Source organism: Buteo buteo, chromosome 14 (assembly GCF_964188355.1).
Source record: "Buteo buteo chromosome 14, bButBut1.hap1.1, whole genome shotgun sequence".
Lineage (NCBI taxonomy): Eukaryota > Metazoa > Chordata > Aves > Accipitriformes > Accipitridae > Buteo > Buteo buteo.
Window position 1 is genome coordinate 28,639,914 of NC_134184.1, and position 12,872 is coordinate 28,652,785.

A 12,872-nucleotide genomic window follows, 5' to 3' on the forward strand; every position below is an offset into this window, starting at 1 on the left:
AGGGAAGTAAAATTTTTGCCTCGCATGAGTCTTGTGTTTCTGGCTTTTCACAGAGCTGCTTGGAGCCACTGGTCACACTTTTGTTGGGTTTTGCAGGTCAAAGCACCATCTCCATTTTGTTTAATACTCACCAAATTCTCTAATGTGCCAGGTGAATATTCTCCCGTACGTTTATTTTGAATGCACACTGAGGGGTATAAGCTGATCCATACATACCCTGAATTCTGTGTGTTTACATTTTATTGCTTTCAGTGCCGTTATAATTTTGGGTACCATTTTGGCCCGCTGATGTCAGTTTAAACATCAGTCACGGTGCTTTCAAACTCGCCCCTTGCTGTAGCTTTTCTGTATCTCCTGGTACTCCCTGTAGCTGCAGTCCGAGGGCTCTGCTGGTGCTGGCGAACTCTCCCAAGGACGTTCTTGCATCTTTCCTCACCGTGCGGTGCTTGGTGGGGGTAGCAGACGTGCTGCGCTGCCTTGGGAGGTCTTCGAGCCCTTCTGCCACGGAGGTTTTTCACCATGGTCGTGTCCACGAGGCCAGAGTCCCTACAGGCAGATACCTGGGTGGCTTCTTTGACTTGAGGAGTCTTTCCAGCTCTTGAGAAGTGTTAATTGCGGGTCTTTGCGAAATGTTGGCCCATGTTCTTCTTAAGGCATTCCTTCAGCTCCAGCAAAGACCAGCTTCAGCTTCAGCTGGTCACCAGTGTTTTTAGAAGAGGATGAGACCAGAAAATTTTGTTTAAATATCCCAACGCCCTCAGATATTTCAGTTCCACAGGACTGCAGTTGGCCTCATCTTACTAGAATAGTTAACTTCTTAAAAAAAGAGCCAATTCTGGAAAAACTCATTGTTGGCAGCAGTAACGCTACCTTCTCTCTGTTTTCAGGGGTGAAGTGTCAAATCATCTCTGTTCAGCATCTGTGTTTAGCAGCGCATTTCATTTCTGCTTCTCCCTCGGGTGAAATGCCTTGCTAGAGTGCCATAAAATCACATTTCCCCACAGATCTCAGAGTGGATATCTTCGTGAAATGCTCGTGCTAAAATGCTGCCATCCCTCCAGCCTGACATTAAGGCATTGCCCATGGTTCGGAGTGGGAATAGGACTGTGATGATCCTGAGCAGAGTGCAAGTGTGTAGGGGTGTAGGAACTGATTTGGTAAACTCCCATGGTACACACAAAAAAAATCACCAAAAAAATCTCCAAAAGAACTGTGCGGCAGGGAAAAAAGTTTCTTTTCTCCCCAGATCATTAAATTCTCCTATCATGAAACATAATGATAAATAAATGTGCACCTAAAGACAGCCAGATTTTACCCTTATTGGGCTCTTTGTTTTCTTTACCCCTTAGGAAAAAAAAAATATCCAGCTATATCAGCAGCTCAGTCTGCATCTTTGGGAGGATTTTCTCCCACATAGATTTCTATAATTAAGAGCATTGACACCATATTACTGGAATTTGCTGTCTGTTGTTGTTGTTTGTTTTGGTTGTTTTTTTTTTCTTTTCTTTGTGATTAAATGCCTTAACTTCAGAGGATGGGCCCTGGGTGTATGGGCTGCTTTGTTTATGCCTATCAGAGATGGGCATGGAGGGAAAGGGAACATGCACCAAAATAGAGAGCAATCTCGACTGGAAAATATCTAAATATTTAAAATGTCAGATCCGTTTTAGTATTTCTTTAATATGACATATCCACAATGGCTCACATTTAATTTCCGGAGTCTATGGGCTTGTGTTTAAGACTAAAACAAGCTTTTCTCCCAGCGATGGCCGGGCTATCTGCCACTCTTCCCTAGTCCTCGTGGCTGGGTGGCTAAATAAGAAGGAGTCATTCAGCTAACCTCAGCATCTGCCAATTGTGCTTTCTTGGTGACCTTTCCAAAAACTTCATTTTGACTAAAAATAAATTTTACATTACCAAGCCGAAGAGGCAGCTTTCCCTATGCGTTTTGAATAACATCTTTGTTTTGAAATGTCTCTTGGCTCCCGTGTAACGGAAGCCTGACATTAAAAAAAGGTGGTTTAAATTGGTGCTGAGTATTGGCTGATACTCAAAATACAATAGGACAGTTGAGCTTCTGTGCCATCTTGTGACATGCCATCGTTAGCACCTCATGAAATGGAGGGGAGGGAGAATAAAAACACTCAAACATTTCTGGAAACCTTCCTTGAGCTATTTTGTTATGCAGGAATTTTCACTTTCAGAGTGCCTCCGTTTCAAATCGTTTCACCATAAGGATGCACCTAGCTTCTGACGAAAAGTTTTCAGGCAGCTTTTATTTCTCAGGCTTCTCTCTTTCCACCCAGGGGGGAGCAGTTGGTGTGGCGATGACGACAGCCAAAATGGAAAACAGACTCTGAATTGATCCAGTTCCTCAAGGAAAGCCTTTCCGTTTGGGGTTTGGCATGCATATATATGTGTGTGTATATATATATATATACACAGAGTCATGTAAAAGCTTGGCCTGAAATATGACAGTGATGGTCCTTAAAATGAGAGCTCAGTAGCAGAGATGAAGCTGCAGAAGCAGGGAAAGGGCAGGTGGGATTTCGAGGGGCTGTGATGGTTTGCTTTCTTAGCTTCTACCATATAACAGAGTTCGGTGAAGAGCTTCCACAGCCAGAGCTACACAAACCAGAGTGTCTTTGGATGCAGTACCATGCTAACAGACTGGAAACTGGTCTCCCAAAAGCGTAATTCCTGCTTTATATCTGTATGTAAAAATGCATGTGCAATATGAGTCTGTTAAATCACTGATACCATTTCAGATGATTTCCTCTACAGCTTACAGGCCGTTTCCCAAAGTCAATCCAGTTCCATTGTATCTTTTGCCTCTTGTAATAAATACTTGCAAGATAAATATTTATTTTTCCTGGCTTTTGTGCGAGCCAAATGGCAAGATGACAGACCTGCCAGCCTTGCAAATGTAGACTTTTTATCAGGAAGGAACACCTCTATATGGTAGCGACGTGTGGTTGCAAACTGACCATGCTAAAGGGAGGACGCAGGAAAACTGAACTCTTAGCTTTGCTCAGACAAGGGCTTGGCCTCTCATTTTGCCTATTCTTTGGGTTTTCTCCAACTGCTGTGTTGTCGAACTTTTATTTTCCCCATAATCAGGCTGATATCATAGGGATTTGCATGGAAACTGATGCCCTCAGCTCATCTCAGTGCCAGAATTACAACAGTCTCTTGTTCCTAATGGAAAAAAGATGTAAAATCTCCAGACGGCCCCAGTTCATGTGGTGAGTGATTTCCTAGCCTACATGAAGAGCCCAGTTTGATGCCTTCATCTAATTTCATGAAACCAGAGGAGAAGTTGGAAAAAAAAAAAGCTATATATTTATATGGTCTGTGCACGTATACATTTCATCAGGTCAGTGCTTCTCTGCTGCTTCTGTTTGCAGTCCCCATGGGACCTTGCCTCTGCCACCTGGGCAAACTCATCCTCTTTTGGGCTGTGGGAAGAAAAGACCCCAGGATGCTTGGCTATCCCCAAAGGGAGCAAAGATGCCTTTGTTTTGGGGCCCTACAGCTATCCACCGCTGTGTCAAACTCCCTGCAGATTCAGGCAAGCATCACTATCGGCTTCTAAGTTTTGCTGAAATTGTTGGGTACAACGTCCAGCCATTTTGGGGCTTAACTTCTTGGTTTAAAGGGAGTTTGACCCCAAACTCTTCCAGCTGAAGTAAACCACTCCTCCTCCATCTACCAGTAGGTAAAGGGAGGTTCAGGAAAGGTGGAATGAAAACCCACTAAAAGCCCAATGCCCTCTGTCTTGGGTACCCTCACTTGGTACCATCAAAGGAGGGCTGGCAGAAATGGGTCCTGAATCACGTTCAGATCCGCTGGGTATATGGATTAAAGTGTTAATAATACTGTCACTCATCCAGAGGAAAGAAGGTGATGGATAGGCCTTGTGAGTCTTGCCCCTTCTAGCGTATTTAGTTTGTGGCCAAAGCTTTGGGAAAAATAAACTGCTTTTAACAGAAGCTTGCCCAAACAACACCCAAATATTGACAGAAGGCTGTTGCTGCATGGAAAGACTGAATCTACCTGGCTTGTCGGCTCGCTCCTTCGGAAACCAAGCCGCAGACCAAGCTGCAAACAAGTCGTAGTGTGACGCTCGCGCCTGATGCAATTTGAAGCAGCCGATGCAGGAATGCGCACCGGAGAGCCAGCTCAATAAAAATCAAGACCTACTTTAGTGGTGGATTATATGTAAGCCACAGTCATTTCAGCTTTTAAAGGCTTGGCTTCAGACGATTTTTTCCTGTTTAGCTCAGTACTTGCTTTAACCGGAGCTGAGAAAGCTGCTGACTCCGTACTGTGAAACCCCAGCGACCCGAACGAGAAGGTGATGTGACTTAGCGCCAGCATCGTGCTTGAGGTTCCTGGCTGTTCTGCAGTGATGGTCAAAAGACCCCAAGCTCCTACGCCTGACCCCAGGGGAGAGTCTCTCCTAGCATTCCCCGTCTGCAAGCCAAATCAACCCAAGTCACTAGCAATTTCAGGAATATGATGGTGGTTTGAAATAATAGGCTCCACATGGGTCCTTTTCCTGGGCAAGTACGCTCAAGTGGATGGTTTCTCCTTCTACATACACTCAGGTATTCTCTCTTTATAAACCATGCAGAAACGGTCCCTCCCATTTATGTTTTTTGGTAACTTTGCAACCTTGAGGGCTACGAGATGCTTCAGTGAAAGGAAATAGAGAGTTTCGAGGTGTGCGTGGGGAGGAATCCTGCCTTTTCCTTGGGGATGCTAAAGTTACCCAATATCTGGGGCTTTTTGGCCGTTGGGTCTGCAGGGCGTGTGGAAGGGGCGGCGGGTGGGTGTCTGCAGCTCTCTCCTTGCCTCCCCCCTGACGTGAAGGGGGTCTCTGAGGAGTGTCTGCCCCCTGCCCCGGGGACTGCAGGTGCTGAGATCCCCCCCCAAACATCAGCAGCCACAGCAAAAGGGTCTATTTTCACGCGTGACAAAATTTGGGACAGAAAAGTAGTTATTTATTTACATAATATGTGTAGGTGCTTTTCTGGCTTTCTTGGGAGACATTCTCTTCCCAGTCCCCCCCCAACTCCATCTTCTCTCCTGCTTCTCGTGCTCCTCCCTCGCACACCCCCCCCCCCGGATTAATTACTCTCGCTAACGGGAATTGGGACTGGCAGGCTCTCCTGTGGCCGGAGGGATTGGCCTCAGCAGCTGCACGAGAGCCGGGGTGGTGGAGTTTGGGTGTCCTCCAGGACCCTGACTCACTGCGGGGGGGGCGACCGCGTCCCTCCCGGGGAGCTGAGCCCCTCCAGTTTGAACTCCAGGCCCCTTTTCTACCTCTTTGCCATCTGCTTTGGGGTTTTTAGGACTCAGAGAGGAGCAAGGGTTCTCCGAAAAGGACCGGGGGTCCAGACGGACGATGTCACGGCGCTTGCCACCCGCTCTGCTTGGAAGAGGCTGCGAGAACATTTTTCTCCGCCTGGTCGGCCGTGTAGTGTTGCTCTGGCGTGACTCAGGAGTGAGTGACTTTGCTTGAAATAAAGACGCCTTGCAAGCAAGCATCCCTTTTCCAGGAGGAGGTGACTCACCGGAGATGTGCCTCCTCCCTTTTCGGGTGCAGCCCCCAGCTGTGATTCCTTTCTGAGCCTGTTTTGGGTTTCTTTCACCCCAAAACATGTGCTGACTTTGAGAGGCAGATTTCAGCATCCCGGGCCAAATTCTGCTCCCGTGCACCGTGTGTGGGCCAAGTTGCTCCTCGGTCCCCTGCAGGCGACATCCAAGTTCTCAATTTTGGATTAAGTTCACGTGTTAGGTGAGGGTTAAAAGAAACTGTTGTGAGCATTTATTCTGATTTTCTGTGTTTAACATACACCCTAGGATTTCCTCCAGTATTTCTGCTCCAAGCCCATAGTCTGTGACTGGTTGAGGACACAGGTCTGCAGCCAAGATCTGGGGTGGGGGCCCATCTCTGTGACCGAATATTGGCAGCAGCTGATCATAAAACTTCTCCAGCCTGTGGAAAGGCTTCCAAGGCTTTTAAATTACTGACCGCATTGCTGCTCTCGCTGACAAAGACTTCTGTTTCTGCAAGATGAGATGCTGAAATTGGGGAGGGGGGGAAGATGCCTGAGACAAGGAGCCGCAGCTGCCTACAAGCAGCGCAATGAGCCGAATTTAGGCTCTGAGACCCAGGACCTTGCTAGAGGGAAGTGCTGGCCCATGGTCAGCACCTAAATCCAACCCCATTCCCAAAGACCTTTCTGCTCCCCAGCGAAGTCCCTTTCTCACCGCTGCCCTCCAAGGATCCCTCCTACCCAGGTGTCTGCTGTTGCACAAAGTCAAAGGTCTCCTTGGTGCTCAAAGATGCCCCACGACCACTGGGCTTTTAAAAATGAAGTATTGCAATGTGGAAGTTTTTATGAAAAAAATTGAAAATCAGTACTTAAAAGATACCTTTTCACTCCCATGAAGTGTCACTAATAGTGACAGCAAAATCAGTACTGGTAGCCATTTCTTTTCCTTGCAAAAAAGCAGAGACTTAGCAGTAAATTACAGCCAGGGAACTGCTATGGTCTCACTCTGGACATGTGCATCATGATTTGGCTGGATGTCTTTCCAGTCCACTTTTACCAACATTAATGGTGCCCATGGAGATAAACCTCTGTGAGAGAAATGTAAGATTCAGGTTCAGATTGACTTTGCATGGGAATAGCAGCTGCAGAATAACAGTACTTTGTCTTAGAAGTTCACAAACATAGGGGCTGGGTTTGGGAAAAAACATGTTAAATTAGCATATAGCATGTCTCAGTCTCTTTTTGCCTCACACTGAACTGCTGCAGCCATCAAGGAGATGAGAGCTGCAGCACGCAACAGTGTGAATAAAGTAGGTTGAAAAATCTATCTATTGCTTTATGTAGTCCACTGAGAAAGGAGAGCACATTTGGCCAGAATGGCCCCTGTGGGACTGAGATGTTTGTGTTGAACAATCTCCTTCGGAAGCTCAGGGATGCTCTGGAAACCAGCAAGAACGAGTTAGCTCGCTTCTGAAATGCAGCGATTCTCTTGATTTCCCGAAGGAATGGTGGGTCCTCGAGGTTGCAGTGGAAGGACGGAGTGGTTTCATATCCCCCCCCTAAATGTGGTGTAACCGTGGGCTGCAGCCCAAAGGGTGACTCCTCTCTCTCTACCCCCATGTCCCTTCCTGGCCCTTGGGTGGGAGCTGGTGACGACCCATGTACGTGGTACCCCCCAAGCTGTGCTTTGCTTCGGTGGGGTTGGTTTTCTGTTTGGTTAGCTGACTTATTTGGCGTGCCCAGCAGCCCCACAGCGGCCCTGTGTTGGTTTTGCGAGAGAAATGGTAAGTCACCTGGGGCTGGAGCTGGGGCTACGTCTGGGGAAGAGCAAGAGCACTCCTCACCTCATCCCACTTGCCAGGGACCTGCAGGTGCACCAGATCAGTGTCAGATGAGCGTGGGCCACTCTTCTCTCTCCTTTTTTTTTTTCTTAATAACCCCATCTGAGACTATAGTGAGGTAAGAGCTAACCCTGCTGCAAACCGTTTAAATGACAAGTGTTTAACCATCTGAAGTTGGTTTTAAGTGAAGCAAAACCACAGGAAAACCAGCAGTCACTGGCTGTGACTTTACAGCCTGAAGCTCAAGTGAGCTTGGGCGCAGCAGAGCGTTTTCACAGGGGAAAAGAAATGGCCCCTTCACTTCAGGCAGTGCGGTGACTTCGTGTGAGGAGTTGTCCTCAGCTGGGAAACAAACCGGTGTATGGAAGAAGACAAAAAGCTCAATTTCTTCTCTCTGTCCGTGGAGGGAGAGGGAGGGATGTGTGTGGCTGAGCTCTGTCGCTGCTGAAGCACTAAGAGCCAAGCAAATGGCTGGAGATCGATTCAGCTCGTTGCTCCATCATTTGCATATGTGGCTTAGGTTTGAATACACAAATTTTGATACTGTCAGGCAGAAAAAAAATCTGTGGCAGAGATAGTGCAGCTACTTGTATTCTTGTACTTAGCTAATGCTTAAAAAAAAATGTGTTCTGCCACGGGCGTTGGGAAATGCGTGGGGTGGTGGGATGGAGGATCCCTGATGGTCCTTGGCCCCAGGATGAGGGTGGTTATCAATCCCTGCTTGCCGGCCAAGAGGCAGCACCGCGGTGCTGCTCCTCATCCCTATCTGAGAGGCTGGAGTCTTGTGCACAGCAAAACAAGTATGGGCAGAAGTATGGGTAAGCAGAGCTGTAGCAAGCTGGGACAACCCAAGAATGCAACAGCTCTGCTGATCTCCTCTTGAAAAACCTTAACCCCAGCTGTCAATGAGGCTTTCCAGTTCTTTCCAAGCCTGGAAATGTAAAATGACCTTCTGGGAGTCCTGCCCTGTGCATTTCTTCCCAAAGTGACCATGGCCCTTGAGGAAGTGCTTTGCCAGAGGTGAAGTACTCGTCCACCTGCAAAGGTAGAGCCTGAAAAAGCTCATCGGTGGGAGGAGAGATCTATGTTGGGGAAGGGGGAGGAACGGTCCGCTGATGGAAGACTTGGTGGTAAAATTATTGGTTTTCTCTGTTTCTCACAGGCAGGAGCAGCTGACAAATCCATCCCGTCTGTGCTCTTTGTGTGGCATTACAAAATTAGAAAGTTGTTTTTCAATGAACATGAAACTGCTGAAGAATAGAAACTGAAATACCATAAATAGTGCTGGGCTCTTTGAAGCCACAAAGAGGAGGCTGTTCTGCTGGGCGATGCCAGGTCTGGGAACATGGATTTTCTTTGTTCGTACGTCATTATGAGGCAGCTGGCATACTTTGAGCAGGACTCCCAGATTTGCTTGTGCTGTTAACTTGGAACGAAGAGGAAATAGTGATGGGCTGTGAGCGGGGACCAAGAGAGATCCAAGTCCTTCAGTGCACCTGGTCTTCTAAGGAGACACGTGGTAGGGTAAAGAACAGGTCTGCAAGTACAATTTGGAAGGGGCAAGTTATCTGAGCCCCCCCAAGAGTATTATGTGTCTTTGTTGTCTCAGGAGGGATAAAGAAATCCCAGTTCATTCTTTTTGGAGGTACGGCTTGGTCTCCAATATCTTTGTCACCATTGCCAGTGGGTTTTGCACTGGGGATGGTGGCAGCTGATGCAACAGGGCACCCACCTTTAGGTTGTCCACTCCTCCTGAAAACAGCATTTTAGTGCCCTATTTGAGCCATTTGGCTCAAAATGCAGCTGAGGAAGCAACAGGCGCTGATGGGGTTAGCGCTGATCCCGGCTGAAACCCCTCTGTGGTTATACCCAACGCCAGGAAGGGCAAATCATGGGCAACTTCGGTTGGACACAACTCCCCAAAGGTGTCACCTAATAAAAGACGGTTGAACGGAGCCCAAACACACAGGAGACAACTATAGAAGCCCATTATGTTTAATCTGGTGCAAATGCCCACTTTTGGGGAATCAAGACCCCATCCTACATCCCTATCTGCTTTCTGGATGGATGATGCCTCAGCCTGAAATGCCGAGGTGCTTTCTGTCCCCCGGCTGTGCCTGGCTTCATGCTCAGCTTTTGGCGTTGGAAACGAGGATGGTCATTAAAACCCACCGACCTTCAAAAGAGCCCCAAACTAAACCCTAACAATATTTTTAATTAAGAGTAAGATGCTGGCTGTGAAGGTTTTTGTCTTGTGTATTGCATGCCAGATAATGGCACAAGAGATGCTTTAAGTGGGAACTTTATTAAACTTTTTTAAAGGACTCACAGGAGGGAGGGCTGTGCCTTTCAGCCTTGTCATGGGAGAACCACTGCAATAAAACTTAGTTTTTAAACTAGGCTATGGAAAGCAGGTTTAAACGCTCTCAGTGTTTTTATTATATGGATATGCACGGAAACGTTTTCTTAACTAATGAACACACGGTGAAGTCGTTAATTGGCTTTAGGTGCCTGCGAGCCTCTGTGTGTTGCACTAATTGCTTGCTCAGTTTTTAGTCTATGAACAGTGCAGGAATAAATGCCCCGTGGAGCCGAGCTTGAGGACGGACAACCACAGCGCAAGAGGGTTAGGCGCAGTTTCTCCAAGGAACAGTAGCCAAGATCTGGGGGGGGGAAATCCTGCCAAAATCATCAGCTGAAGTAAGTAACTCAAGAAGGAGCCAGGCAGGTTTCCAGAGCTGCAGGGTATGAGGTAAAGCCATTAACAGGATTTTTTGGTTTTAAGATAATGAGCGATTGGTTAGCGCTTGGGATTTCCTGGACTCACGGGGCTTAGGAAATGTTGGAAACGCGGACACGGATGGCTCGACTTGGGGAAATGGGCAGAGGGGCTGCTCTGTGCCCACCACCAGCCTCCCCTGCCCCAGCGCCCACCCGGTTCCCCGCAGGAGGAGGTGCCTGGGGTGGGGGGGTCCGCACCGTCCTGGTGCTCCCCCAGCCAAGGGAAGGGCGAGCAACCCGGTTTGGCCTGGCCCCCCTGTCTGCTCGGCAGCCGTGGGGCAAGAGCTGGTGGTCTGCACCCAGAGGAGGATGGGGTTAGCTCCGAGGTAGGGGGTCTTTGGAGTATTTTTGTTCTATTCCCTATTCTTCCAGTTATTTGGACAAAGGAGCTGGTTCTTTTCGGGGACAAAACTCACAAAACCCAGCCAGTGACCACGAGAGCACCACGGGGCATCTGCTTGCAAATTGTAACTTCTGGGGTTTTAATGTTGAACTCTGTCCTTGCATTTGGAGGCGCTGGAGAGAAATTCTTCGTTTTAAGGGTTTTTCAACAGGGTTGTGCTAAAAAGATGGGGAACGCATAGAAATGAATCGGCCACTGACTGTGGGGGTCTAAGTCTGGGTAGACCCAGAGACAGGCTAGTGTGTGCCGGCACCTTGCCGAATAGCCAACAGGACCATGGGTGATGGATTAGTCATCTCATTGAGCCTCTTATTTGTCCACACCCTTAGGTTCCTCCTGCTTTTCTGCACGCTGTGGGCTGGGGCTGATCCTCTTCGATCTGACCCAAAGAGCTGCCATCCTGCTGCCCTTTTGTCCCTGGTGGTCCCTGAGTGATGGGAGCCAACACATTCGCTGTGCCCACCAGGAGAGGGAAGATATCCCCTCAAAAAATCCTCTGATTGCTCTGTTCTTGTTCTTTTTTTTTAATATGCATGAGGTACACATAGCATAACTTAACAGAGCTTGTCAGCCTAAATGAAGAGCGTCATCTTCAGGTGGGCATGCAAGATGGAGCTAGACTGTTCCTAAAGCACTTTTTGTTACAATTAGGTTGTGCCAAAACTGGCACTAAGTAGCATTGCATCTGGCTGTGCGAGGGTTAATGCAATCGTAGGATGTCTCTTTGCTTTAAGTTTTCTCCATAAGCAAATAATTATTGCAAAGCTCTTGGCATGCTTTATGGTAATCACAAGAGATCAAATAGATAGTAATAAAACAACTAGCTTTCCAGAAAAATAAGGTTAAACCGCACTACCAGCTGTGTCTTCACAAACACCACAGCATCTGAACTGAAAATAAATAATGTTCAAACCCCAGCTATGTGCAATGGAAATAATAGTTAATTTTATGCCTATGGATAAATTTTCCTCTGGTTTTGCCTCCCTAAAGAGCTTGCTTCCTCTTGGTGCCTTTCAGTGTTAACCAAGGCTCCACGACTGATGCAAAGATATCGGGAGTTTCAGTTACTAGAAAGGGATATTCAAACACTCAAATATTTGTATGCACTAGCCCTTGTTAAGTTAAAACTGTCTTAATCATGGGTTTGTTGCAAGAATCTTAATTCCTCTCTCGTCCTAATGTAATCTTGTACCCTAACACTTTAATGGTCTCTGAGAAAGCCTTGGCTTGTGGCATTTTTTTCCCCACCCTTTCCTATATGAGGCATGCCTGTCTTATGGGGGCTTGGGAGTGTACTGGTATATCCTCCCCGGTGTGGACAAGGCTGGCTAATTAGCATCCGCAAGAAAATATCCCAAATAACAAGGTTAAACCCAATGAATTCTCCCCTCTTGCAGTGATCCTACTCAAGCAGGAGATAAGAAATGGTACGTGACGCGAGCTGTACCCTAAAGCAGTGGAGGACAACGTTAGCGGCTACGTAAGTAATTAGGTACACGAGTGGTTCTGCGCGTTAGCTGGGTGGAAAGCTGACGGCAACGAGTATCACTGCCCAGAGGGAGGTGGAGATTCTGGCCTGGAGACTTGTCTCTCACAGCGTGGGTCCAGGTCCATCCAAAACTCTGGAGGTTACGAAAAAAGACTAAACTTTGACATTCGCTGCCTTGCCAGTCTGAGTTTCCCACATTTACACACGTGCTTTTCCTAGAAGAAATCATCCAGAGAAACAATGTCCCTTTTGTTAAGAGCGGCCGGTTGAGTTAAATAATGCTGCTTTCAGACTCCTCCACGACAACAGAAAAAGCCTCGTGACCTTTCGGGCTGCTGTCTGCCATCCTCTCCAGTTAGGCTGGGCTTTGCAGGCTGTGAGGTGAGAGCCAGGGTGCCCCGAAGAGGTGCGTTTCGTTTCTGGAGCACGGGCGAAACAGGTTTCAGCCGAGAGCGCGGGGAGATGCTGCCCCACAAAGCCCTGACCTCGAAGGGGAAGAGTCTACGGGGTGGGATGAGGAGATGCCAAGTCTAGAGTCCGACATCTACTGGCACTCAAGAAGATTAAATAGAGATGGAAAAGAGCTCGTCTAGGGTCTCTTCTGTCTTAGTCTGCGCCTGGGCACACTTATTCTTGGCCACTTGCTTTTTTTTGTTTGCCCCAGCTTGGCTTTGGATCGTTTCCCACCTCTTTCTAGCCAGTCCTCTCGCATCTATTTCTGCTCTCATTTATTTTAGCAAAATGATTTCTCCTCGCCTGCTTTCCCTCTTCATCATTTTTGGTGGTGGAGGGAA